Genomic DNA, 27,364 nt, shown 5'->3' on the forward strand with positions numbered 1-27,364 from the left:
TAGTATACTCATATATATAATTTTTAACAAAAATAAATAAATGTTTGTACATATCTATATATTTTTTATACATATTTATTATTTTTTTATTAAAGACATGAACACTTTGGGCAACAACATGTTTGTTTCTCCAGTTTCGCTTCCTGTGACATACAGATGAGTTTTAATCGAAACAAAATGAACACTTTGGGCAACAACATGTTTGTTTCTCCAGTTTCGCTTCCGGACAAAGACGGGCAGCTTTTGTTTTCTGTGTTAATGGAACAAAATGAAAGTGCAGTGCAAAGGAAACCCATTGGATGTGTAATTGATGCTTTATCTGGTTGCTTTCAATCCATTTATTCCAAATTTCTGGCGAGCTTTATTGCTGTTCTTCATCAACAGCACACAAAATACTATTGCTGTTCTTCATACACAGCATACAAAACTAACAGTAAATGCCTGTTCCTGTCACCTGTATCATTTCTCTCTCTCTCGCTCTCTCTCTCTCTCTCTCTCTCTCAGGAAATCGTTGATAAAGACGGCCAGAGTAAACTCTTGTCCTTCACCATCCCTTCCTTATCTAATATACACATCGATTTACCTCACGAGGTGAGTGTGTTTTAAGTCACGAGGCAGTGTTCGTCTCTCTGCATCTGTCCTGACTGTCTTCTCTCTGTCGACCCAACCCGCCTCCAGCCGTCGTTCCATTGGCTCTCTTGGCCTTTGCTCGAACAGGAAGGAGCCTTATCCAATCAAAAACTGCTTTGAGTATGCGTGTGGATTTACAGCGGCCCCCACCTGCAAGCGAGATGACCTGTCACCAAGCGGCAGGAAAGCAAGGCATAACACACTCAAAATATCATGCAACAGGGGGTGAAGCACTTTATTAATAAGCCATCCAATCTTTAATCATGAGTAGCTGAGTGGGAGGATTAGTGCAAATGCAAGTTTCTTCTGCTCTAATGCTAGATGATCGCTGGTTTATGGTGTTGTTGTATGCAGGTTTGAGGGTGGCATGACCCATGTTCAACAACTAGCTAATAGCTGATGTTAATACAAAATAGCATACTCTGAGCTACATGGAGCAGTGACTCGTCCTCTGCAGTCCTCTTGTGTTCAGCTCAGCCTCCAGAGTTCGACACACCAACACTCTACCATACAGTTCAGAAAGGCAAATACACCTAAAAACCTCCATGCAATCAGTGACCGAGAGCCGAAGTAGTCCCCCTGAGGCGTCGATGATGTATGATCAAGTCATTATATGATTCACTGCTTTACACTATAGCTTGTGTCGCAGTTTAAGAAACATATAACTCTTGAGGCTCAGTCGCCTGCTTCTTGCAGTGGTGTCGCATGACCATACTTTTCAGTCCAAACAACTTCTCACTTGGACCGATATCCTTTCAGCCAGGGCAACTGATTAAAAAAAGTTAATCCCTTTTGTTTTTTGAGATTATCAGCATAGGCCAGTCTCCATTTAGCTGATTAAAAAAAGTTAATCCCTTTTGTATCAGTTTCCCAAACACAAAAAAACATCATTATATATTCATTTATACGAAAAGATATTGTTTTTTTTTATTTTAAATACAGTTATATTTATCTACATATTCATTTATTTCAATAAATCACTTTCAATAATTTTTTATGTAAATAAATATTACTTGTTTATTTTTTTATTTTAAATCAAGTTTAAATAATTTTTATTTACGTATTAGTTAAATCTATATTTTTGTATTTTTTGTTTATATCATTTATATATTTTAAATAAGTTTATTATTTACGTAGTCTTTAAATATTAATTTTATAAGTTTTATTAATTTAATTTTTGTGGTTTATTTAATCAATTTTATTTATTTATTTATATCCATCACGAGGCTGTTGTTGGTAAATCATAAATAAATAAATAAATTTTTTTTTTTTTTATTTAAATGCATTATTTTTTAAATACATTTATTCTTTCTTGAAATACATTATTTATTATTAATTTTCAGTTTGTGATAAAAATAAAAATAAGTTTTTGTTTAATTAAACCTACACCTAGTGCCATTTACCAACAGATATACACATAAACAAACAAAAATACCAAGCACGATATCGACCACCCTCTCCATACTCCTAGATATTAAAAATACACACAGCACAGACTCTGGGTGTTGGTGGTGTGTATAATCCACCCATGATCCTCTCTGCTTGCCGTCACCCTGATCCTCTTATAGACCTGTGACTGCTCTTTTCCCACACGGAGTGATGGTCACATGACTGATTACTCAACCAATCAGCTGACGTTTACAGCTGAGTGAGCAAAGATCATTCCCTCGACTGCAGGTCAGAGGTCACAGTGACGACTAGCATGGGCTTTTCACTGAGCATAGTTCACGTGTTGATGGAGCTGACCGTGTCGGCTGCTGTGTGTGCGCCGCTTTCAGGGTGTGTATCTGTGGATATCCTCGGCAGCAGGTGCGCCGCTATAAAGGCATCAGCTCCAGGCTCATGGTCACATCAGAGTTCCTCGTTCAGCTCATCACCGGCATTCATTTCGCGCTGTGAGTCTTTCAAATCAACTCTGCCATGTTAGCAGATGGGGGCGTTTTTGTTTTAGTCTTTTTGAACGATTTATTATTAATTATATGAAATTAGTCTTTTTTCCCTTTTGTCTTTTTGTCATTTAGTTTTGTTTAGCCGTATACCTTTGTTGTTAATTCTATATTATTAGTATTAGTATTATTCTTAGTCATTATTATTTAACATACACAAAGGGTCCTTGTGGTTTGGTTCTGTGGGAAAAAAGATTTTTTTTGTTCAAGAATATTCCTTAAGTTGTTTTTTGTACTTTTTAGCCATTCTTTTGATGCTGCCATAATAATTTTCATTTGCTGATTAAAAATAATCAAATAATATCCTTTGTGTTCCAATGATAACACCGATTGGTTTTTGATTTTTTTTTTTTTTTGGAGTTAATTATGACATAAAGCTTAGAACAGTCACTGTCGCTTCACTGTGTGTGTGTGTTGTGTGTGGGTTGTGGGTGTGTCTGTTTGTCTTGTTGATGTGTGTTTGTCTCTGTGGTGTGTGTGTGCTTTTGTGTGTTGTCTCTGGTGTGTTGTTTTTTTTTTTGTTTATTTTTTTTTTTTTTTTTTTTTTGTTTGTTTGTTTTTTTTTGTTTGTTTGTTTGTTTTGTGTCTTTTTTTTTTTTTTTTTTTTGTGTTTTTGTTTTTTTTTTTTTGTTTTTTTTTTGTTGGTGTTTTTTTGGGTTTTTTTTTATTTTTTTTTTTTGTTATTTTTTTGTTTTTCATTTGTATGGATGTTTGTGTTTTTTTTTTTTTGTTTTTTTGTTTGTATTTTTTGTTTGATTTGTGGTTTTTTTTTTTTTTTGTGTGTGTTTTTTTTCTGTTTGTTTTTTTTTGTCTTTTTTTGTGTTTCTGTTTTTGTTTTTTTTTTTTTTTTTTTTTTTTTTTTTTTTTTTTTTTTTTCCTTTTTTTTTGTTTGGTTTTCTGTTTGTTGTGTTTTTTTTGTTTTGTTTTGTGTTGTTTTTATTTTTTTTTTTGGTTTTGTTGTTTTGTTTTTTTTTTTTTTTTTATTTTTTTTTATTATTGTATTTTTTTCTTTTTGTTTTTTTTGTTGGTTTTGTTTTTTTTTTGTAGTTTTTTTTTTTTTTTTTTTTTTTTGTTTTTGTTTTTTTGTTTTTTTTTTTTTTTTTTTTTTGTTTTTTTTGTCTTTTATTTTTTTTTTTTATGATTGTCCATATTTAGTTTTTTTTTTTTTGTTTTTTTTTTTAATGTTTTTTTTTTTATTTTTTTATTTTTTTTATTTTTAGTGTTTTTTTTTTTATTTTTTTATTTTTTTTATTGGTTTTTTTTTTCTTTTTTGTTGTTTTGTGGTGTTTTTTGTTTTTTTTTTGTTTTATTATTTTTGTTTTCTTCTTTGTGTTTTTTTTTTAATCTTTTATTGTTGTTTTTTTTTTTTTTAATTTTTTGTTTTTTTTTTAAATTTTTTTTTATTTTGTGTTTTTTTTATTTGTATGGATTTTATTTTTTTTTTGTTTTGTTTTGTTTTGTTTTTTTTTTTATTTTTTTTTTCGTTTGTTTTTTGTTTTTTTTTGTTTCTCTTTGTTTTTGTTTTCTCTATGTTTTGCTTTGTTTTTTTTTTTAGTTTGTTTTTTTCCTGTGTGTGTTTTCAATCTGATCACTCGCTGCTTTTCGGGTGTTTTTTAGTTTTTGTTTGTTGATTTTGTTTTTTGTTTTAGTGTGCCTCCATGTGGCTGTGTGTTTTTTTTTTTGTGCAGTGTGTGTGTGTGACACCTTTTCCGTTTTCCACAGTTGAGGTTGATTTTTTTTCGTGCGCTTATGTAATGATTGGTTTTACCGTTTTACATTTGTATCCTTCCGATTTTTTTTTTTATTTTTTCCTGTTCAGGTTTTCAGAAAGAAATTGTTCAAATGTTTTCCAGAAGAAAAACACACTGGCGTGATTTTTTTGTGATTTCTGTTCAACGCCGAGTTTTCACTCTTTTTTTGTTTTTCCCCGAATGTTATTTTTCTATTGTGTTATTTTTTTTTTTAGGTCACTTTTAACAACACAGGTTTTTTGTTGTTTTTTTTAATTTTCTTTGACATTGATTTTTTTTTGAATTAAATTACAGTACAAACACATCTTGTACTTTATTATTTGCAACATTTATTTTTTTTGTGTTTTTTTTTTGGAAGGAAAACTTTAATTAACCACATTTCTTAATTAATACAATCCGTTAAATGGTGTTTAAAAACTGATTTATTTTGGTTTTTTTTTAATTGTTTCAAATTTGTTTTAGCATTTTTTGCAGCTGTAACCATTTAATTTTTTTTAATTTTTGTTTTTTGGGAAAGGACCAGTATTTATAATTGTTGTATTTTTTTAGGTTGTTACAGTATGAAATATTACTGTTTCCGACATTTTTGTTGCATTGTATATTTTTTAGTTACAATTTTAATTATTGTATATTTTACATGCTTATATTTTTTATTTTTGATTTTTTTTAGATAGATTATTATTTTTAATATTTTGTTTTTATTCAATTTTACTATAAATTATAGCTCATCAAATAGTTGCAATTACATATTTTAGATTTTTTTATTAGATTTTACGTATCGTTTTTTATTAATTATTGACATGGTATTTTTGTTATTGTATTTGTTTTCTTGTTGTATTTCATTTTTTTTTTTGTCACTTTCAACTGTTTTTTTTTTTTTGTTTTTTTTTTTTTATTATTATTTTATTTTTTTTGTTTATTATGTTTTTGGTGGCTGTTGCAATTTTTGACTTCCAATAATTTTACCCAAGAAGTTTTTTTTGTTTCACGATTATTGCCATCGCATGGATTTATTTGAAAACCATTTTGCAATGTGTATTTGCCAAGAGTTCTGTGAGGTTTTTTTTTTAGTAATTTTTTTATAAATTTTTTTTGGACGGATCTGTTTTATATTTTTTTTTTGAATACGCGGGGGGAGATTTGTTTTAGTTTTATTTATTTTATTTTGTAATTCTATTTTTTTTTTTATTCATTGCATGTTTATAAAGTTTTTTGCCCTTTTTTAGGCTTTCGCAAACATTTTTTTATGTAACGTCCGACCTTTTTGTTAAGCCAAATTAAATTTTACTTTTTAGTTTTGCTATTTTTTAATTGCTCTTTTTGTGGAATTTTCATAACATTTGCTACGTTCACTTTTATCATAGTTGTTTTTAAAATTTATATTTTTAATTTCAAATTGCATAAAGCAATATATCTCAAACTTTTTTTAAAATTCCTTCATTTTTTTGACCATTTTGTTTTGTTATATTTGATTCAATGAGAGCTGCTTTGCATTCCGACGTTGCGCAAATTACCTTGTTGTCACAACTTGTTCAAATATGTGGATTATTATTAGTTACGGAGAAATTTTATGTTTTTTGTCAGATTTTTTTTTTTTCTACGCCACTAGTTCTTTTATTATTGTGTGTAAAAGATGGTTTTCAGCAACATTACATGTATTTTTATTTTTGTTTTTTATTTCGTTTTATATTGTAACGGTTTAATTTGCAATTCTACCTTGAAACAGTAAGTTTATTCTGAGAGCTGTCTTTTTTACAATTTTGTTGGTAGCGCCTCTTGGCCAGGGATTTTGTTTAGTAATTTTAATGTTTTGTATAATGTTTTGTTTGTTTGTTATTTAATATTTTGTTTGTGTTGAAACTTGGGTAAAGATAGAATTGTTTTTTTTAGTTTTTTTTTTTGGTTTTTATTAATTTTTAAATTATTATTTACTTTCGTTTTTTACGGCGCGCTGTTTTTTTTTTTTTTTTTTTTTTATTTTGATTTTTTTGTGTGACGTTTTTTTGCCTTTTTATGTTATGCATGAGTTTCAGTTCTTTTTGTTACCAGGCTTAATTTGTTCCACAGTACAAAACTGAATGGAGAAAGTCCATCCCTTTTTTGTGTTTTTTTTATTTTACAAACGCACAATTGTTTTGTTTTGTTTTGGAGTGTTTACAAAGGTGCAGGTGTTTATCCCGTGACTGCCTTGTAGCGTAAGTCCTGCGCACGTTAAAGTTGAATTCGAGCGTTTAAAGAAACATTTGAAGTGGCATCGCGCCTGGCGCACATCCGCATCGACATTTATTTTGTGTTTGTACACACACACACTTTCACACCCACACCAGGGTTTTTTGTTTTGTGTTGTACATCATTAAGCATTGCTAACTTGACAGCACAGTTGGTAAAACTGACAGTATGGTTCAACATTTGTTACAGTATTTATTTTTTGTTGTTGTGCGTGCCCACCCAGTTCTTAGCATGCATTTATTTTTTACATGCAAATATGGAATATTCGTTTGGAATAATTGATTTGTGCCTTATGAGGGAGGTCGGAATTTTTGCGCAGGTGGGAAACGCATTTCATTTCGTCACAAACATCGCGGCACTGAAGGGCCTGTTAAGTTTTTTTGAACCCTTTTTCGCGCAGTGTGGACAAACAATTCATTGTCAGCATATTTTGTATTTTTGTCACTTGTTCTTTTTTTTCAGGTGACGCTACTGGAAACGGCATTCGTTGTTTTTTATTATTTGCGGAGGTTTGTTAACAGCATTTTTTGCTGCGGTCGCCCCCGGAGTGTTTAAGAGTTTATTTTGGGTTGTTGTGTTTTGTGCATAACTTTTTTTTTTTCAGTTTAAAATTTTTGATTTTTACAATTTTTTTTTGCCCATGATGCCCGCTCTGTTGTTTGACTGTGATCTGTTCTTTTTTAGCTTCGTTTTTTCATTTTTTTTGCAGGGTTTTTTGGTTCAGCGTTAGTGGATTGAGTTTTTTTTTCCTCATATCAGCTCACCTTTACAGTGTGAGTGCATTTGTTTTGCAGTTCCTTATTTCGCTTTTTTTACCATCCAGACAGATCGTTTTAGGGAAATTAGATTTTACCTTTCGTTTCACTTTGTGTGTTTTATTAGTATTATTGTTATTTTTGATTAAGTGTCTTTTTTTTTTGGTTTACAGTCATTATGTTTATTGTATGTAGTTAAGCAGATTAACATTTGTATTTTTTAATTATTATATAACTTTTTTTGTATTTATTTTATATTAAGTCTCTTATACTGTATTAATTCTGAATTTATTGTTTATTAAAACATTTTTTTTTCAAAAATTTATACGATTAAATTTTTACAATTTTTTTTAATTTTTTTATTCCGATGTTTTTTTAATGATAATTATTCCCTTGACTTATAAGCTGAATTATGTTAATGTTACACGATTTTGACCACTAATCTAGTACTGTAACTTTTTGATTAAATATTTAATGCAATCCTATGCTGAATATTATTTTTGAACCCCAATATTCGTTGAAGTGGGGGTAGTAGAATTACTTTTTTAACAGAAATATTAAGTTCATGTTACAATGTTTTAACATTTTATACATGTTTCCCAGTTCAACATAATGATAATTACTTAAATGACGTATTTTTTTTTTACATCTAGATCCATTCTAATTGTTATGAAACCAATGAGTATTAATATTATACTCCTATAGTAATGCTATATGTATTGTAATATTAGGTTATAAGTATCTTTTGTTTTATAATAGAATTATAATAATTAACTTTGTTTTACATAACTATATATATATATAGATATATAGATATATATAATATATATATATGAATATATTATAAGAGATCATTATGAAAAGTATAAATTAATAATTATATATAAATGGGAGTTAGGGGAGATGGTTTATAATGGCATGATGGAAAATGTTAGCAATAGTTTATAGGTTTTATAATAATAATTATATAGTCAATGAATATAAATAATAAAAATTTATTAAACACCACTATAGGATTATTATTATACAATATTGTATATTATAATTAAATTAATATTAATAAATATATTTTATAATAATAACTATAATTATTAAAATAATAAAAACAATAATAAAAAAAATATTAAAAAATAAAAATCAAAAAAAAAAAAAAATAACGATATTATAATAATTATTACAAATAATACAAATAAATAATGTTTTGTCTGGTATGATTTAAAATCATTTTGCTAATATTTTAGTATAATTATATAGTTAAAGTAGGCATCGCTTTTGATGGGAAGGAGTCCCGTTTTCATTTCATTGTCACTTATCCCTTTTATCAAGGAAAGAGGGAAATTTTCATTCAAATTTTTTAATATGTTGAAGTGTTTTATGTTTGTCAATTTTTGATTTTCCATGTGTGTCCAACATCAGCCTCTCGTCATGCTGTGTGTGGTGTGTGTGTGTGTGTGTGTGTCTGTCTCAGGTCGCAGGAGGAACAGTGAGTCTCCCCTGACTCCTTCGTGAACGGGGGCCCCCATCCCTGAGATTAGCGTAAACAGGGGCCCGCGGCGAGCGGCTGCTCACGGAAGAGGCTCTTGCTCAGCAAGACGGAGGGGTAGGCGCGAGGGGGGCGCCACAGAGGTGTGGGGTCGACCCTAGAGGTCAACGAGGTCAGGAGGCCGAAGTCTGTGCGGAGGCACCTAGAGGACGGGACGCCCTCCGCGGGGCGGGTTCAGTTCTAGAGCCACACCCACCCCTCCCCCTCTCCCTCGGCCCCAGAGGTACTTGGTGTGGGCGGAGCTTCTCGATAAGCTTGTTAATTATTAATGAGATGTAAATGCTTCCGAATCTCTCAGAAGCAGCGTCTAGGGGATTTCTTCTCAGTGTGAGGCTCAGCTTTTGCTCAGAGTCTAAAGCAATGAATACATCTTTTACAGACTCAAAACTACCACAACAAATCAGCCTCCACAACAACAACAAATCAGCTTCTACATTACTTTTCTACAAAGCAGTACATTAAGGCCGTTAAATAAAAGCAAAAACCCAAATTTTTTTTAATACTAAAGAACTAATAACTTGTATATCAAAATCCTTGAAAAATTCTCCTAATTTATTTGCATATTATTTTATATGTACTTAAATATACATAAACAATATGCAGATATTTTGTCATTTTTATAGCGTTGCATGTTTACATTTGTCTTGATAATTTTAATGTACAAAAAAACAAGGGTATAAAATTTTTTATGAGTAGTAGTATATGCCGAAATTATTGTTAATTATAATTATATAGTCATTATTATATCAGCACTTGTATATAATTATATATCTGTTTATTATACAACAAGAATACCAATATATATATATTATTGTTATACCTGTATTATTTTCAATATAATTATAATATTTTATAGAAATGAAATATTGTCACAGTGTAATTAGCATATAGATTATAAATATTTACAATATGTTGTTACTTATATTAAACTGTATTATAATTTTAATTCTAATCATTATTATTTAAATATAGTATTTATTTAAAATAATAAAAATATTATTATTTAAAATTTTACTTTCAAGGATAGTAATTTTCTAATAATAATATATTCTAATAAAATTATCATTATTATTTAAATATAGTATTTATTTAAAATAATAATTCTTATTATATCATTATTATATAAGCACTGTATTTGTATTTATAATATTATTGTAATTTAATAATTTAAAGAATTTACATATTTGTTAAATAATTACTGTATTATTCTTTTATTATATTTAATAATTTTATATATAGATATATTATATATTATAGATCTATTATTTGTTACAAATCGTCTATCTTGTCCTTAACATATATTTCTACCCTTATCTATTATTAACCATTAACTGTCGTCTAGTATAGTACGCTTATATTACTTTTTCTAATACCTACTCCCCTAATACTTATTCTACCTCCAACTTATAATTATTAATTTACCTATATATTTCTTTATTTCATACTCGTAATACTACGATTTTCGTACTTTGGGCACGAAACTCTAATATTTGATTATATTTACTATAGTAGCCTTGGTTTAGTTATGAAATATAAATTAATATAAAAGCACTTATTATTTTTTTTTTTAGTTTTTTTTTATTTTTTTATAAGTATTGTTTTGTTTTTATTTTTTTTTTTTTTAAGAATATAATTAGTATTCCATAACTTTTTTTTTTTTTTTTTTTTTACTGGTGTGGACAAATCTAATGTTTTAATTGTGTTGATGACATTAATCATGATTGGTGGATAAGCTTCTGTTTGCACACATGTTATTATCAATCTACGTATGTTCCTGTCGCTTTCATAACTCACCTCCCTCCTTTTCCATTTCATCCTCCAAACCGTTAAGTTAGCTCGCCGTGAAAAGGCATGTACAAACTCCTTTTCCTGACACTTCTCCGCTGGGTTGCCAAGGGAACATTGTTGCCCATTACTATTATCCATCACCAATTATCCACCAACCAGTCTACAATCAGAGCAGATAACCAGTATTAAGTGTTCATGTACTAGTCCACAATTTTTATCCATTACTATTATGCTTCTCCTCTGAGCTTCCTGTCAGTCTGTGTTTGAGCTTCTGGTTTGTGGCATAACTCCTTCCTCTTCCCCACCAACATCCCAACAGCTTCCTGTGCTTTCACACGGCCCTTGATCTCCCTGAAACACTCTTACAGTAGAAGTTCCGTAGTTACAGTAGAGTTAGGAGTTGATGACCCACAAATAATAATTATATTAAATATTAAACATACACATTCTGTAAACATGCATTTTCTTATGGGTACGCATTTTTCTGGAAACAGTCATGACTGTTGAAAATCGGTTTCTATAAGGTGAATCCTCACAAGAAACTTTATTAAGTGCATAATTAAATAAATTTCCCCTGAAATCACATTACTGTAATATTTTAATGTGGAGAAAGTAGAGTAAGTGCTGATAACAGTAGTATTTGTTATACTAATTTTGACCTTTTATTTTCATTATTGTATTAGTTTTATAATTTTTATTTCATTAAGAAAGCGTTTTTCACTTCACAACTGGGATCCCAAATGTTTTATCAGCCAAACCCCTCTGATGTAAAATATTTGCACATAAATATTAAATATGTAATGCACAGTTCTCTGATGATCAGTGATCACATGCAAACAAACCAATACAATCTTGAATCTATTTTAGTGCTTGTTTTTTGTTTTTAAAAATATGTATTTATTTTACTTTTTTTTGTTTTTAAAAATATGTATTTATTTTACTTTTATACTTTTTAAATAATTCATTAAATTAAAATCATCGCAGTTTACTTGAATCCTGCAATTACAGTAATGTGAATTTGAGGAGAAAATGCACTTAATTGTGGTTATTTAAAAAAAAAAAGCAACCGGAAAAAATAATTAAAATGACATTTTTGCTTCTGATTTCTGTGGTGAAATACTGTATGAGCTAGAGATTTCTTTAGAAGATTCAGCCTGTAATATAATTATAATATAAAATATATCACATAAAAAAAATACCTTAAATGTCAGTGTTTTAATAATGTAGGAAGGTTTTTTTATTATTATTATTATTTTATAATGATTTTATATTATTTTTTTTTTTTGTGGTTAAATATGACCTGGATATTTTTTTGTGAGATTAAACCTATAATAATAATAATAATAATAATAATAATAATAATAATAATAATAATTGTATATGCACTACCAGTCAAATAAATATAATTGAAATAATATCTTTTATGTTTTGAAAGAAGTCTCTTCTGCTCACCAATGCTGCATTTATTTCATCAAAAATACAGTAAAAACAGTAAAATAGTGAAATATTATTACAATTTTAAATAACTGTTTTCTGTGTGAATATCTGTTAAACTGTAATTTATTTCTGTGATGTGCAGCTGTATTTTCAGCATCATTACTCCAGTCTTCAGTGTCACAATGATCTTGACAATCCATAATATTATGCTGATTTACTGTTCAAGAAACATTTCTGATTATTATCAATGTTGAGAACAGTTGTGCTGCCCAATATTTTTGTGGAAACTGTGATACATTTTATTTTTCAGGATTCACAGATGAACAGAAAGCTCAGAAGAACAGCATTTATTTGAAATAGAAATCTTTTGTAACACTAAAAATATATTAGAATGATTTCTGAAGATCATGTGACACTGAAGACCGGGTGTATTAGCTGAAATTCAGCGCGTATCACATCCATAAATTTACTTTGGCACAGATATCTTCCTAAAAACAACTATTTCTAAATTTATGTAATATTTCACTATTACTATGACTGAACCCCTCAACATAAAACCAATGCATCCTCTGGCGAGGCAGAACACACTTCGTTCAGAACCACTGTAATCTGCACAGCTGTGACCGTTCTCTCTCTCTCCTCCGCCGCACGCAGTGTATTTGGGGTCCCAGGATTGATGAGGCAGCGAGATCGCGGAAGTGGGCGAAGGCATCTGGGGGGGCCCCCCCCCCCCCACTGGCGTCGCGCCCGCTCCGCGCAGCCCGCCGACCATAAAGTCATCAGAGCAGTCGGCAGCGGCGGCGGGAAGCTGAGCGGGAAGGGGCCTCACGCCGCCTGGCGGGTCGGCTCAGCGAAGACAAGGACAAGGTTGCAGCCGCCAGTAGCCCGGAGCAGCTGATGACTTTCTATAAACAGGCCGCCTTCCAGCGCCATGCCCGGTAGAACTGGAGCTCCTGTCATGCTCAAAAGCCTGGCTGGCTGGCCGCCATCCAATCCATGCCCAGAGCGGCTCGGCTCGATCCGGTCTCGCGCCGCGCAGCGCAGCGGTCTTCTACACGTCGGTCCTTCGAGCAGGTCCAGCAACGTCCTCTCTCCTCCAATCCGCGTTGCCCAGACGTGGACCACGGCGCGTGGCTTCTTTGCGTTTCCTAGCGCCCGGCCCACCAGCACCGGCGCAAGCTCTTCGCACCACCATCAGTGTCCCGTGTGACCTCTGACCCGTGACCCTAAGCGGGGCGGCTCACACTGCTGCCACCTGGTGGCATTAAACTGCATCAAACCTAACATGTAATTCCATAAAAACTATCCCAAAAAACTATGTTTTGTATCTTAGTTTTTGTATCGTCGGTCGTGATTGATCACCAAATTGGTGTATTTTTAAAAGTGTTTTTAAAAGAACCTCAGTGAAGTACATCTATTGTGTATTTTTAAGGATGATTCGGATGATGTAATGACTCACGTGCTGACCTGCGATTTATTGATTTTGTGTGTGTGTGTAGAAAACTGCATTAAGCTCTTCTCTGCGGATCCCAGCCTGCACGGGAAGCGGAACCGAAGCCATCCTTTCCAGAACAGTTTCCATGAGAATTTGGGTGAATCAACAAAACACCCGAGTGGAAACTCCTGTTGAAGTCAGAACAGAACAAGAGTCGTCTTCATTCAGTCGTGGTGTTTCATGAGCAGTATGGTTATTAATTAAATAGCTGTATGTGAGGACAGTGTGATTATAAGCCACAAACCATTTCTTGATTTAAAAATGAACCGGTGAGTCTCATTATAGCATTGATCTTTCTTCTTTTATTGTGCTTTTGCACCAGTACTCGTCTGCTTTTATGGTTTTCTTTTGAAGGATGATGTTTTTCTGCTCTCAGTGCTTTGTGTTTTTAGTTTGAAGTGGATCCGCTAAAGAATATTTTGTTGTGAAATGTAAATATTATTGTATTAAAGTAATTTTTTGCCTTGTGCAAACAGAAAAGTAACACAGTTACAGTCTCTGAAAATAAAGATTTGTATTTCAGCGTGACTGGATTTTTAAATAGCAAGTATTCACATCGGTGAACTGGTATTTTTAAATAGCAATAAAAATCTATTGATTACCTTTTTAATTTTTCAACTACTCAATTTAGATCTGTTTTTTTTTCTTCCTTTCTATTTAAAGAGTAATTGGAGATTAAACTGTCTTTAAACAATACTGATCTCTAGTGTGATTTATTTGATGACTTTTGCTAGGATGTTTTCTTTTGAATTCCCTTTCGTTAGTTCCTCAATTCAAGTTCACAGGCGAATAGGTGCACATTGACATTGACGTTTACATATAATATTTATTTTTGTATTAATAACACATTTTTCATTAATAATAAAGTAAAATAAAATAATAGTATAATTACTACAAAAACTGGGATTTTGTTCTTTTATTTGCCTTTATTAAGCATTTTAAGGTCATTCAAAAATGCATACATATAAAATTTGGTATTAATTATGCATTTGTCGTATAAATAAAATAAGAACAAATTAAATAATAGTTTAATTAAAATGGCAACACCATAACGCACTTTAAAATAAGTTTCATTAGTTAATACAAGAACTAATCATGCACAATACTTCTACAGCGTTTATTAATCTCAGTTCATGTTAATTCCAACATTAAACTAATGCATTAGTAAATTAAAAGTTATTGCTTGGTAACATTAATTAATGGACTGAATTAACATGAACTAACAAAGAAACAAGTGTATTTTTCAGTGACTAACAATTAAAAAGATGAAAAAAATACTGTAATAAATGTAATGGGCATTGTTTTTTCAGGTTAGTTAATACTTTAACTCAAGGAACCTTATACAGTGTTACCATTGAAATATGTTTTGACTTGGATTTTGTCGTTTTATTTGTCTTTATGAAGCATTTTAAAGTAATTCAAAAATGCATACATTTACATACAACATTTGGTGTTAATTATGCATGTTTCATAAATTAAATAAAGTATAGTATCATGGAAAATAAAGAGTAAAATAATTTAAAATATTTTCCCCGTTGTTGTCCTGTTTGTGTCCTGATGTCCCCCTGCTTTGCCACTAGATGTCAGTGTGGCGCCTTTTTTTTGTTTTTTTGCGACTTGTCATAGAAGCTGTAGCCGCTGCCTCATACTTTACAGTCAACCACGTGCTTCCTGCGCTCTTCCGTGGCCCTTCATTCACCGCTCCACCTCTCCATCCCCAGAAGACGATCTTTTGATTAAATCCGAGTGAAAAGATGGGTCAAAGTGAGTAAAGAGAGCAATCAGCGGCTGCGACAGGGGTTCCAGCCGTGCGGCCAGTTCATCCTCCGCTGGGGCTTCATCCCCACCGTGCTGTACCTGGGTCAGTGAAGCAGGATTACTCGATTTACACTCTTTATCTGTCTTAATATGAGGGCCTGCGATTGGTTTCAAAACAGTATATATCCGCAGCCCGACTGTGTTCAACACTGTAAATAATCAGAACTGTTTCTAGAGCATTAGAAATCCTGCATATTACTTATGATTTCTGAAGACACACTGAAGACTGGAGTAATGAGGTCGAAAAAGTCAGCTACAGATCTAGAAATAAATTACAGTTTAACAGATAGTCCCATAGAAAGCAGGATTATTTTTTAGATAGTAAAAATATTTCCTGAATTTTTTCTGTTTTTAACTGGATTTTTTAACAAATAAATACAGGCAGTAGGTGAGGAGGAGAGACTCGCTTCAAAAACATTAACACCTCTCATTGCGTTCCAGAACCATCATTTTAAAGGGATAGTTCACCCAGAAATGAAAATTTGGCAAGAATGTTGGTAAGCACACAGCTGATGGCAAGCCATTGACTTCAATAGTCTTGGATAGAAAAGTACTGTGGAAGTCAATGAGCGGCTGTATCTCTTCCAGATAGCTTCTTCTGTGTTCAGTCAGGTTTGATGGATGAGTAAATGAGGACTGCAGTTTTATTGTTGGAGTGACCTGTCCCTTTAAGAAGCGCTGTCCTGCAGGAAGGCACTACAGTCTTTGCCCAACTGTCCTGATATATCGAGAAATCCATGATGATTATTCAGTGATGAGATGATGCAGTTGTTGACTTTATTTCTCAGAAATCACTAGTTTACTTCTTCCAATACTCACTTGATACTCCCCCAAAAAATTGGCATAAATGAATAAAGTGCATATTGTGATATAAAGTCAGGAATCGTGAGATTAAAACTCTTCTGTGATTCTGAGGAAAAAAAGGCTAGGAGCTTTTTTTAGAAAAGAAAACTACTTTGTTTCCCAAAATTGCGAGTTTAAAAATCTCACATTTTTCGACTTTATAACATGCAATTCGGAAGAGAAAAAAAAGAGTCCATTTAATTTTTTATTCAGTAGCAGAAATGGAGGCTTTCTTGGATAAGTGTTTGCTTTAATATCTTCCAATCTCTGATGTTTCTTATCTTATTTATCCTTCGTTAAATAAACTGGGTCATTGTCCAGTGCTCATTACTGCCGGAACCCGTGGTCATGAGGAAGGGCTTCTGGGTCTGAGATTTTGCATCCTTTCAGATCATCATGTGGAGATTAATGGTGTTGTGTTCGTGTGTGTCTGCGTTTGTTAAGTGTCTAGAGCCGCATCACTTTCCTGCCGCTAATGACACTGGAGGCGAAGACAGACTATTATAAACATATCAGGTATTATATATTTATATATATTTATAAATATTATATATTTTTATTATATGTATATGTACAATATAAGTAAAAAACTATATATATCTTTTGTGTGTGTGTGTGTGGATATCGATATATATATATATAACGTATAACCATCCAAAAATATAATATATAGAAACAGAATAAAATATATAAAAAGGTATATATATACAATTTTTTGATAAAATATATAATGTGTAAAATAATTTGTTTATAATGTAAAGCTACTCTCTCTCTCTATATATAATTTATTACATTATTTAATATTAATATAATATATTACTATATATATATAAAAACATTTTATTTAAAATATCTAGCTATTATAAAATATATTAAAGACAGACAATCATCCAAAATATATATTTATTAATGAATATAAACATAATGTAAGTATTTATAATTAGAATGTATTATAAATAGATGTTGTTATTTGTTATATATATATAGTTATATAAGTTGTAATTAAATATGAATGTATATGCTCATAAAATATATAAACATATGAAACTTTCATAATAAATTACTTATAAAACGTATTTAATAGACAAAATGTAATATAGAGATTCTATAATTTATGGCTATTATAAAGTTATATAAAAATATAATAAATGTTTATTTATAATATATGATACGACTGTTTAAAAAATTAAATTGGGCCACACAATCCAACAATTAAACCAGCCTGAGCGCTCTCTTTTTCCGCTTTTCAAGCAATATCTGTTTTCCAGCTAAAATAAATATTTGAAGTCCACATACATCATTTATTCAGCAAAACGAATACATTCAGGATAAAGAAAAGGATTTTTTTTTTTTTTGCATTGACTTTATTAGTGACGATTGAACACACTTTCTCCCAAATTCTCAATTGCATTGTTTTTTGCTAAATAGAGATTCATTCATTCATGATTGTGGTATTTCTTGTTTTGCTCTTGAACTGATTGAACTGAGAAAACCCAGTATTACAGTCCTGAGGAACACTGGAGAGAATCAAGGGAATTACCAAAAACATCAAAGTAATGGGAGAAATTGCTTTACTTTTCTTTGTATATATATTTGAGATTTACTAAATAAAATAGGAATATAAATATATTTAGAATTACTAAATAAAATAATATATAAGTTAGTGCTGAAAAATGATTAATCGCGATTAATCTCATCCAAAATAAGTTTTTGTTTACATTATAAATGTACGTGTGCTGTGTATATTATTATGTATATATAAATACACACACATACAGTATATATTTGAAAATATTTACGTTTATACATTTATATATTTAAATTCTTATATTTTATATATAAATATATTTAATATATAAACAACATATTTTTCTTATATATACATGCATGTGTTTGTGTTTATATATGCATAATAAATATACACAATATACACATATATATATATTATTTAAGCAAAAACATTTATTTTGGATCACGATGAATCGTTTGACAGCACTAATTTGGTATTAAATATTATTTTGTACATTTTAAAATATATATAAAATTTTTTATATATAAAAAAAAAATATAAAAAAATCACATTATATATATATATATATATATATATATATATATAATTTAAATAGTTAAATATAATTTTATAATTATTTATTTTATCCATTTGAAAATCACATTTTAATTATGTACATTTTATTATTATTATTATTACTATTTATGTATATTTTTATCAAATGTATTATTTAATATAATCTAAATGCTATTATACAATTATATAATAATTTATTATTTTGTACATTTTAAAATTGTATGTGTGTGTGTGTATATATATATATATATATTTAAATAGTTAAATATAACTTATCACTATAAATTATTTATTTTATGCATTTGAAAATCACATTTTAATAATTATACTTTTATTATTATTTATTATTTTTATTGTATTGTATTTTATTATATGTAAGCTGTATTATACAATTATATATTTCTATTGGTATATATATATATATATATATATATATATATTTATATATATATATATATATATATATATATATATAAAACATATATATATGTGTGTGTAGCTATTCATTCATGTGTAATTACATTTAATTGAATTAATATTTTAATTTGTGCTAATTTTTAATGAAAATGTAATCTGATCAGTTTCAGTAGAAACGTGTTTGTTTTCGGCAGGATTCAAGCGTGGAGCCGATCCTGGGATGCCTGAACCCACGGTGCTCAGGTGAGTTCTGTGAGCTGCTTCGTGGTGAAGATCTCCGTGTTTTTTAACACACAGAGCCACTGGAGACGGATGTTGTTTCGTGTTTTCAGTTTGCTTTGGGGATGAAGACGCTCCTGACGGAAGCTCCAGACCTATTCACAAACCTGATGAAGACGCAGACGCTCGCGTTTCGAGCCCTTCATCTCACGGGACGCTGTACCAGGATGTAAATACTTCACCCATCGTCTTGTGTTATTTTTAAGACTGATTGCATTGAGAAAACACACAAAATGTAACTGAGCCTTCTTTTTTTTTTTTTATTGAATGGAATCAGATGATTGTAAACAAATCAGTTTTTCAGTTTCAAATAAACGAAAACCAGTTCATCAGCACTGATTTCCAGTGTTGTGCTAATGAGAAAAGCCCATTTTTACAGGAAATAAAAAGTACTGGCACATAAATATTGCATTTATAAATATCAGTGTCAATAAGTTAAAAGCACAGCTCATAAATATTAAATTATTCTGCCCTGAATTAACTAAATAAATAGGATGGTGAGATGGATCAGTTCGTTGCCGGAGCTCCGGTCTGCGGGTCTCTTGGTGTCTTTTTGCTCGGTGTGCGCAGCTTTTGCGCTTTGCTGGGATGTAATGGAGGCTCTCTGCAAATGAGTCGATCATCACGCTGCTGAAGTTGAACAGATCGAATGCGTCGTGATCTTGCGTGTCCATGCGGATCTGACCGATAGAGGAGCGCTGGAGACCTGATCCTGCTGTCCGTCCGCTATCTGCAGCTGCCAAGAGACACCAGACGTCTTCATATAAGTTCAGAACACTATATATAGACTACATAAGGGTCATCTCTCCATTGATGTGTGGTTTGTTTAGGATCAGACAATATTTGTTCTGAGATACAACTATTTGAAAATATGGAATCTGAGGGTGCAAAAAATCCTAAATATTGAGAAATTCATCTTTAAAGTTGTTCAAATGAATTCTTATCAATGCATATTACTAATTAAAAAAAAATAAGTTTTGATATATTTACAGTAGGAAATTACAACATATCTTCATGGAACATGATCTTTACTTAATATCCTAATGATTTTTTGGCATAAAAGGAAAATCTATAATTTTGACTCCATACAATGTATTTTTTGCTATTGCGACAAATATACTCCCCAGCGACTTAAGACCTGCTTTTGTGCTGCAGGGTCACATTTTTGCGCTGTTGGTGGATTTTGCAACACTGCTGTTGGTCTGGATTTTCATGATTGGAATACTTAATAATCTGCATGTCTTTTTTCATCTGCTTTTTAGGTAAATGTCTATTTATTAATTATTGAATGAGATCTCTTTGACCAATCAATTGATCTTTCAGCTTTAACATTAAAAAAAATTATTAAAACGTTAGTACTGGCTTAAAATGCTGTTTTGCTCACATGAACTAACAATTAAAAAAAAATATATAGTAATTTTATTATTATATATTAAAAAAATATATAAAATATGTAATGAGCCTTATAGATAGCAATTTAATATAAAAATATGCTATAAGAAATATAATCTAAAAATATATAAATGGCAATATAAAAAAATATACTTTGGAATCAAGTGTTTTTTACCTTTTTACACTATTATACTTTGTTAATGTCAATTCCTATTAGTTCTAATGCGTAAAATATTACCATGGAAGTTTTGTTTTAAAAATGGAACAATAAATGTGTTAATTAGTAAATTTAATTAAGTTAATAAAGTTATAATTCGGTGTTGTTGTAAAATTATTACCAACTATATTTTAATGTTTATGCTTTAAAAGAATGTCTACTACATTCTTTAAACTGTAATTATTCATAGATGTTTGTAGTATGTATTGTTTTTATAATATATTAAAATGTTTTTTAATGTTGCTTTATAAAATATAATTTAATCATTGTTTAAATTTATTATTAGTAAATTATTTTATTATTATTTTTTACTTTATTTCTGGTTATAGATTTTTCATATATGTATGACCCTGGAGCACAGAACCAGTCTTAAGTCTCTGGGGTATATTTTGTAGCAATAATCAAAAATACATTGCATGGGTCAAAATTATAGATTTTTCTTTTAAGCCAAAAATCATTAGGATATTAAGTAAAGATCATGTTCCATGAAGATATTTTGTACATTTCCTACAAATATATCAAAACTTAATTTTTGATTAGTAATATTTGTGCTAGATTCATTTGGACAACTTTAAAGAGATGATTTTCTCAATATTTAGATTTTTTGCTCCTCAGATTCAGATTTTCAAATAGTTGTATCTCAGACAAATATTGTCCTCCTAACAAACCAGACATCAATGGAGAGATTATTATTCAGATTTCAGATGATGCATTAAAGGGTCACATAATATACACTTTTTAAAAAATATTTTAAAATATTTTTTTGTTATAAAATCTATTAATTTTATGCTCTTAAATGAAGAATATTCAAACTCCTAATAATCAAATAGGCGGATTGTGTTTTAAATAGAAAAGCAAGAATCTGACTACAAAAATACGAAAGAAACGAAAAGATTATACGCACAGATGCAAATCAAGTTTGCAACCACATTTTAATGCACAGGTTTCGGTCAGTGACAGTAATTTCTGCTCTTAACCCTGCATTTGGAGTGATCTGCTTCCTGAGGGTGTGTACCTGGCTGTTGAGGGCCTCCAGCAGACGATTTGCTCGCGTGTTTGATGTCCTTCACCAGGCTCGAGGTCAGGTTTTCCTTCTCAATGAAGCTCCAGTTCTCTCTGTACCAGCTCAGGACGCTGTAAATGCGGCTCAGACACCTTTCCTGAAACATTGGTGCGGGGTTTCATCACAACACTTTCATATTTGACTGAATAATACAATGCTTGGCTTCAAAAGTAATGATTGAATTCTAAGGAATAAACCATTCAGATGCGTTTGTACCAGCAAACATTTGACACACGTATTAAGTATACATTATGTTAGTAGTAGTACATTTATTTAGTTATTGTTTATTGCTTTTTTTCTAACGACTACTTAGTCTTAACTAACACTTGACACTCGAAAAATGATTTAATATTTTGTACACGTCAGATAAAGTATCATTCGTTAATGCTTTTCTTCCATGAACTAGCAATTTCTAAAATAATATAAATTACATATAAAAAATTTGTTTTATATAATTAAATAATATAAATATAATAATATATATTAAAAACCAATTTAACAATGTAATTTAATTTAAATATTATATGTACATACAAATATAATATTAAATATATAAATAAATATGTAATGCATTTGTACATCATTAAACTTTGTTAATGTTGCGTATGCAAATGTTCATATTAGTTCATACGTAAGTTAGAAAATGTCAAAAGGTATTTATTAAATAATTTTGTTTTTTAAAATGAGAAATTAAAGTTAACAATTTCAAATTTAATTTAAATATTAAATATAAAAAATAAATGACCTGTTAATATAGTTTAAAAATATATAGTAATATATAAAAACACCTGATAACAATGTGATTTAATTTAAATATTATATCAAATATGAAAAAAAAAAAAAAATTGTTTGTTCATATTAGTTCATAATGCATTAGAAATGTTAATATAGTTAAATAATATAAATATATAAATATATAAAAAACTAATATGATTAAATTTAAATATTATATAAAAATATAAAAATATAATATTAAATATGTAAATAAAATATGAAAATTATAATTAATTATAATGCTTTTACATCATTAAACTTTGTGTTAATGTTTATAAAATGTTTACAAAAATATAGCTTGTTCATATTAGTTCATAATGCATTAGAAAATGTTAAAAAGTATTTAAAGAGACAATAAAAAAGTTTCAAAATTTTAATGTTATTGTTTTAAAAAATGAAAAGTTAAAATTTTAAAAAATCAGCTTGAGTCTCAAGCTATGCTCTCTGATTAAACCGTGAGCCAGCAAAGCAAACCAAGAGTCATTTGAGGGGAGTGTGTGTTCTTACTCGCGCTGAAGTTTCTGAACACACAAGCCGTCGGAGGGTCTGAGGAGAGGGTTCTTGATCCTTCAAGCTCCTTCATGCAGCCCGTCATGTTCACCATCTCTCTGAAGTCCCTCTCAAACTGCAGATGGGAGTGAGCTCTCAGAGTCAGTTTGAGTAACACAAAGCATCTTTGCGGTGATGTGAGGTTGAAAAGCACCTGCTGGTCTCACCCAGCTGCCTTGACGCCTGTGCAGATCTCTCGGCACATCAGATACCATTTCGCCGCCGCCAGCTTCAGAGGGATCTCCCCTTTTTCTCTCCACCGCCCTGAACCTCGCTCCAGATGTTTCTCGATAGTTCTGTCAGACCATTGCAGGCAGCAACCATCCACCAGACTGACACCACCACGCACGGGCAGACAGGAAGAGCCAGCCAGGCCTGCAGAGTGCTAGAGAGAGAAAGAGAGAGCAGAAGAGCTGTATCTGTCTGTCTGTCTGTCTGTGTGTCTGCTCACTTGCATCCTCACTTACTCTGAGCTGACGACATCCTAATTGCGCAAGCTTGTGTGCGATGTCTTCTAGAAAACTCGGGAGACTTCTGAACCATGCTTCTCAAGTGGTTTTTATACACACTCTTGAGGAGTTTCCACGTCTCTCAACCCGCCTTTCAAACATTTTTCATCATTTAGGAAGAGGGGGAAACTGCCCTGCTTCTGATTTTCATAAATGGATATTTTGACTGTTATTTTTTTCCCCCTCTAAACTCAGGATTCCACAACTTGATTTAAGTTTCGATACTTTTATTGATTGATTGATTGATTTAATTTGTTATTTTTCTGAGTATTTCTGTATGGGTATAGAAGCCTTTACAGTGGGGCATGTTGTCATAAAATTAGTCAGCTATTCTTTGGCAAGAAGTCTTGAAATATACATTTTTTACCAAAATATATAATTTATATTTATTTATGTATGTGTTTATAAAGGCTACACACTCACACAATATATATATATATATATATATGTCCCGGACGCTGCCCCCGCGCCGCTCTGCTCTGGGGTCGGGGGACTCGGGTGCGCGGCTGTCAGGCTTCTCGCTCTTTTTCCCGTTTCAGTACAACTGATTTAAGTTTCGATAATTTTATGATTGATGATGATTTGTTTAAGTATTTTTCTGAATATTTCTGGAGGTATAGAGGCCTTACAGTGTGCATGTGTCACAAATTAGTCAGCATTCATTGCAAGAAGTTTTGAAATAACACAGTTTTACAAAAAATATATTACTTTGATTTATTTATGTCCACTGTGTTTAAAAGGGCTAAACACACACAACCACACCACAACACACACAACCACAAATATATTATAATGTATTGTCTGTTATATGTATAGACCATCTGCATGTTACTTGTTCATTTAATTATTATCAGTTATTAATTATGCTTTATAGGCTATTTAATAATCATAATAAATAGAATAAAAAATAAATAGAAACCACAAAGGGACATACAAAATATTTGTTTGGATCTAGTTTCATTCTTCATAGTTTGGACTTCATTATTTTTTGTATAGTTTAAAATAGCTGTCACTGTAAGAGAGAAACCGGCCCTGATTTGATTTGCCCATGCATTTTATGTGTTTATTTCTTCTCTTTTTTTTCTCTCCATTTAATATTTATGTTTTTTTTTTATGGGTATACATGTTATATACAGTTGTAATATATAGTAAAATGTTTGTCGTTCATGTCATTAAATAACATTTTTTCTCAAAATATTAACAATATTACTATATTAGTCAATTATTAAATTAAGTGCATTTATAGGCTCTTTCTCTGCAAAAAATCTGACAAAAATATAAAGTAATATTGATAGAACTACAGAAATTATTCAACAAATAATTCACAGAAAATATTAGTGTAATTGAACTGATTTTGAAACCTCGGTATTGACCTCATGTCAATCTCTGCCCCAAGCTTTGCTTGTATCTTGTGGAACCTGAAAGTGAAAACTGACTTTCTAAACCCATATATAGTATAAAGTTGCAGCTCAGTGCATTGATATGCTATATTACACTGAATATTTCATGCAAAATCCAGTTTCACAGATTCTTGTAGTTTTTTATTGTAATTCTAAGGAAAGATTTTATCTATTATACATAAATGAGTTTCTTTATACATATAAGAAATGAAAGCATTTGTTTCTCTGTCCTCTTCCTTCTTCTTCTGAATTCTGCTTTCTCTTAAGTGGATCTCGCTCTCTGTAATGCATCAGCTTTGATTGGTGTGTGAAGACCGCAGGCCTCTGGTAATGCGTATGTTGATGGTGTTTAGTGAAACAGAGGATTCCCCCTTCAGCAGGAGAAGCTGAGTGAGATGTTAGAGCCGGGCGTGGTGGGTGATATTATTTCAAGCAACGGTGGAAGTTTTTCAGGGTTTGCTTCTCCGCAAAAGGGACAAAAACCATGCCCTATTTTCATTACATAAACTTATTACTGGGTGAGTGGGTTTTTGTTGAGTCCTGAATATTTGTATATTTTGTTTGTCACACTTTAATGTTTCAGATCATCAAACAAATTGAAATATTAGTTAAAGATAACACAAGTGAGCACAACATATGAAGGTTTTTATTATTAAGGGAAAACAAAATCCAAAACTACATGGCCCTGTGTGAAGAAGAAGTGTTTGTTAAAACTGGTTTATCACACCTGAGTTCAATTTCTCTAGCCACACACAGATCTGATTACTGCCACACCTGTTCACAATCAAGAAATCTCTTAAATAGACCTGCCTGACAAAGTGAAGTAGACCAAAAGATCCCTCAAAGCTAGACATCATGCCGAGAGCCAAAGAAATTGTGAAACAAAATGAGAAAGAAAGTTATTGAGATCTCTCAGTCTGGAAAAGGTTATACAGCCATTTCTAAAGCTTTGGGACTCCAGCGAACCCCAGTGAGAGCCATTATTCACAAATGATAAAACATGAAACAGTGGAGAAGCTTTCCAGGAGTGACCGGCCGACCAAAATTACCCCAAGAGCACAGCTGACATCTCAACCAAGAGGCCGCAAAGACCGTACTAACAACATCCAAAGAACTGCAGGCCTCACGTGCCTCAGTTAAGGTCAGTGTTCATGACTCCAGCATAAGAAAGAGACTGGGCAAAAATGTTGAGTTCCAAGACAAAAACCACTGCTGCATAAAGGCTCTTCTCAGTTTTGCCAGAAAACATCTTGAAGATCCCCAAGACTTTTGGGAAAATACTCTGTGGACTGACGAGACAAAACTTTTTGGAAGGTGTGTGTCCCATTACGTCTGGTGTGTGTCCCATTACGTCTGGCGTGAAAATAACACCGCATTTCAGAAAAAGAACATCATACCAACAGTAAAATATGGTGGTGGTAGTATTTTGGTCTGGGGCTGTTTGCTGAAAAAATCCCTGAAGGAGAATGTTCAATGGCCATCTGTTCGCGGACTTCTCAAGCTGAAGCTTAACTTTGTGTTCTGCAGCAGGACAATGATCCAAAACACACCAGCAAGTCCACCTCTGAATGGCTGAAGAAAAACAAAATGAAGACTTTGGAGTGGCCTAGTCAAGTCCTGGCCTGAATCCTATTGAGATGCTGGGGGATGACCCTAAAAAGGCGTTCATGCTCTAAAAACTCTCCCAATGTGGCTGAATTCACAAATACCCTGCAAAGCATGAGTGGACCAAAATTCCTCCACAGCTTGGGTAACAGACTCCATTGCAAGTGAAAGTAATATACACAGCCAAGTGTGGTGAGCCATACTCAGAATTGGTGCTCTGCATTTAACCCATCCAAAAGTGCAGCACACATCATCATCAATAATACACACATTGTGAACACACACCCACAGCAGTGGCGCCTGGGAGCAGTTGGGGGTTCGTTCCTGTCTATGACACCTCAGTATTGCTACCAACTCAGGGTTAGAGTCCTTCAACCATTCAGCCACTCATTGCAAAGTTATCACAACGCTTTTGATAAGCTAAGTAGCTTTGTTTTTTGTTTTTTTTTATTCAGTTTTGTTACTTAATTTAATTCATTTTAGTGCTTAATTTAGTTTCAGTTTATTATGTATACAACATTTTGTGTAAATAATCCATGCTGCTGTATATATACTTTTTTTTTTTTTTTTTACTTAATTATATAAGAAGAGTAAAATTTAGATTTTCAATAACTGATTTTAATTTTCATCAATGGATTTTTTTTATAGAACAAAACATTTTTCATATAAGAAGAGTAAAATTTAGATTTTCAATAACTGATTTTAATTTTCATCAATGGATTTTTTTTTTTTTCTTTTTACTTTCCCCATTCTTAAAACTCAATGAAAATGACTGATGCAAGCCTTAGGCTTTGATACTTAAAAACAAATTAAATAATTTATTTTTTATGTATTTATT

The 27,364-nt window shown here is 31.1% G+C and overlaps 1 protein-coding gene and 1 long non-coding RNA gene across 4 annotated transcripts in view; both read left to right on the forward strand.

The window, feature by feature from the left end:
• LOC109065314 (translocase of outer mitochondrial membrane 7 homolog (yeast)) overlaps positions 1-27,364 on the forward strand; it is a 188,802-nt gene that overhangs the window by 26,568 nt on the left and 134,870 nt on the right. The window lies entirely within an intron of this gene.
• Positions 15,376-19,349, forward strand: LOC122148765. Its single transcript, XR_006162605.1, has 3 exons — positions 15,376-15,435; positions 18,933-18,981; positions 19,071-19,349. It is a non-coding gene; the product is annotated as an uncharacterized LOC122148765 (long non-coding RNA).

This window comes from Cyprinus carpio, chromosome A19 (assembly GCF_018340385.1).
Source record: "Cyprinus carpio isolate SPL01 chromosome A19, ASM1834038v1, whole genome shotgun sequence".
Lineage (NCBI taxonomy): Eukaryota > Metazoa > Chordata > Actinopteri > Cypriniformes > Cyprinidae > Cyprinus > Cyprinus carpio.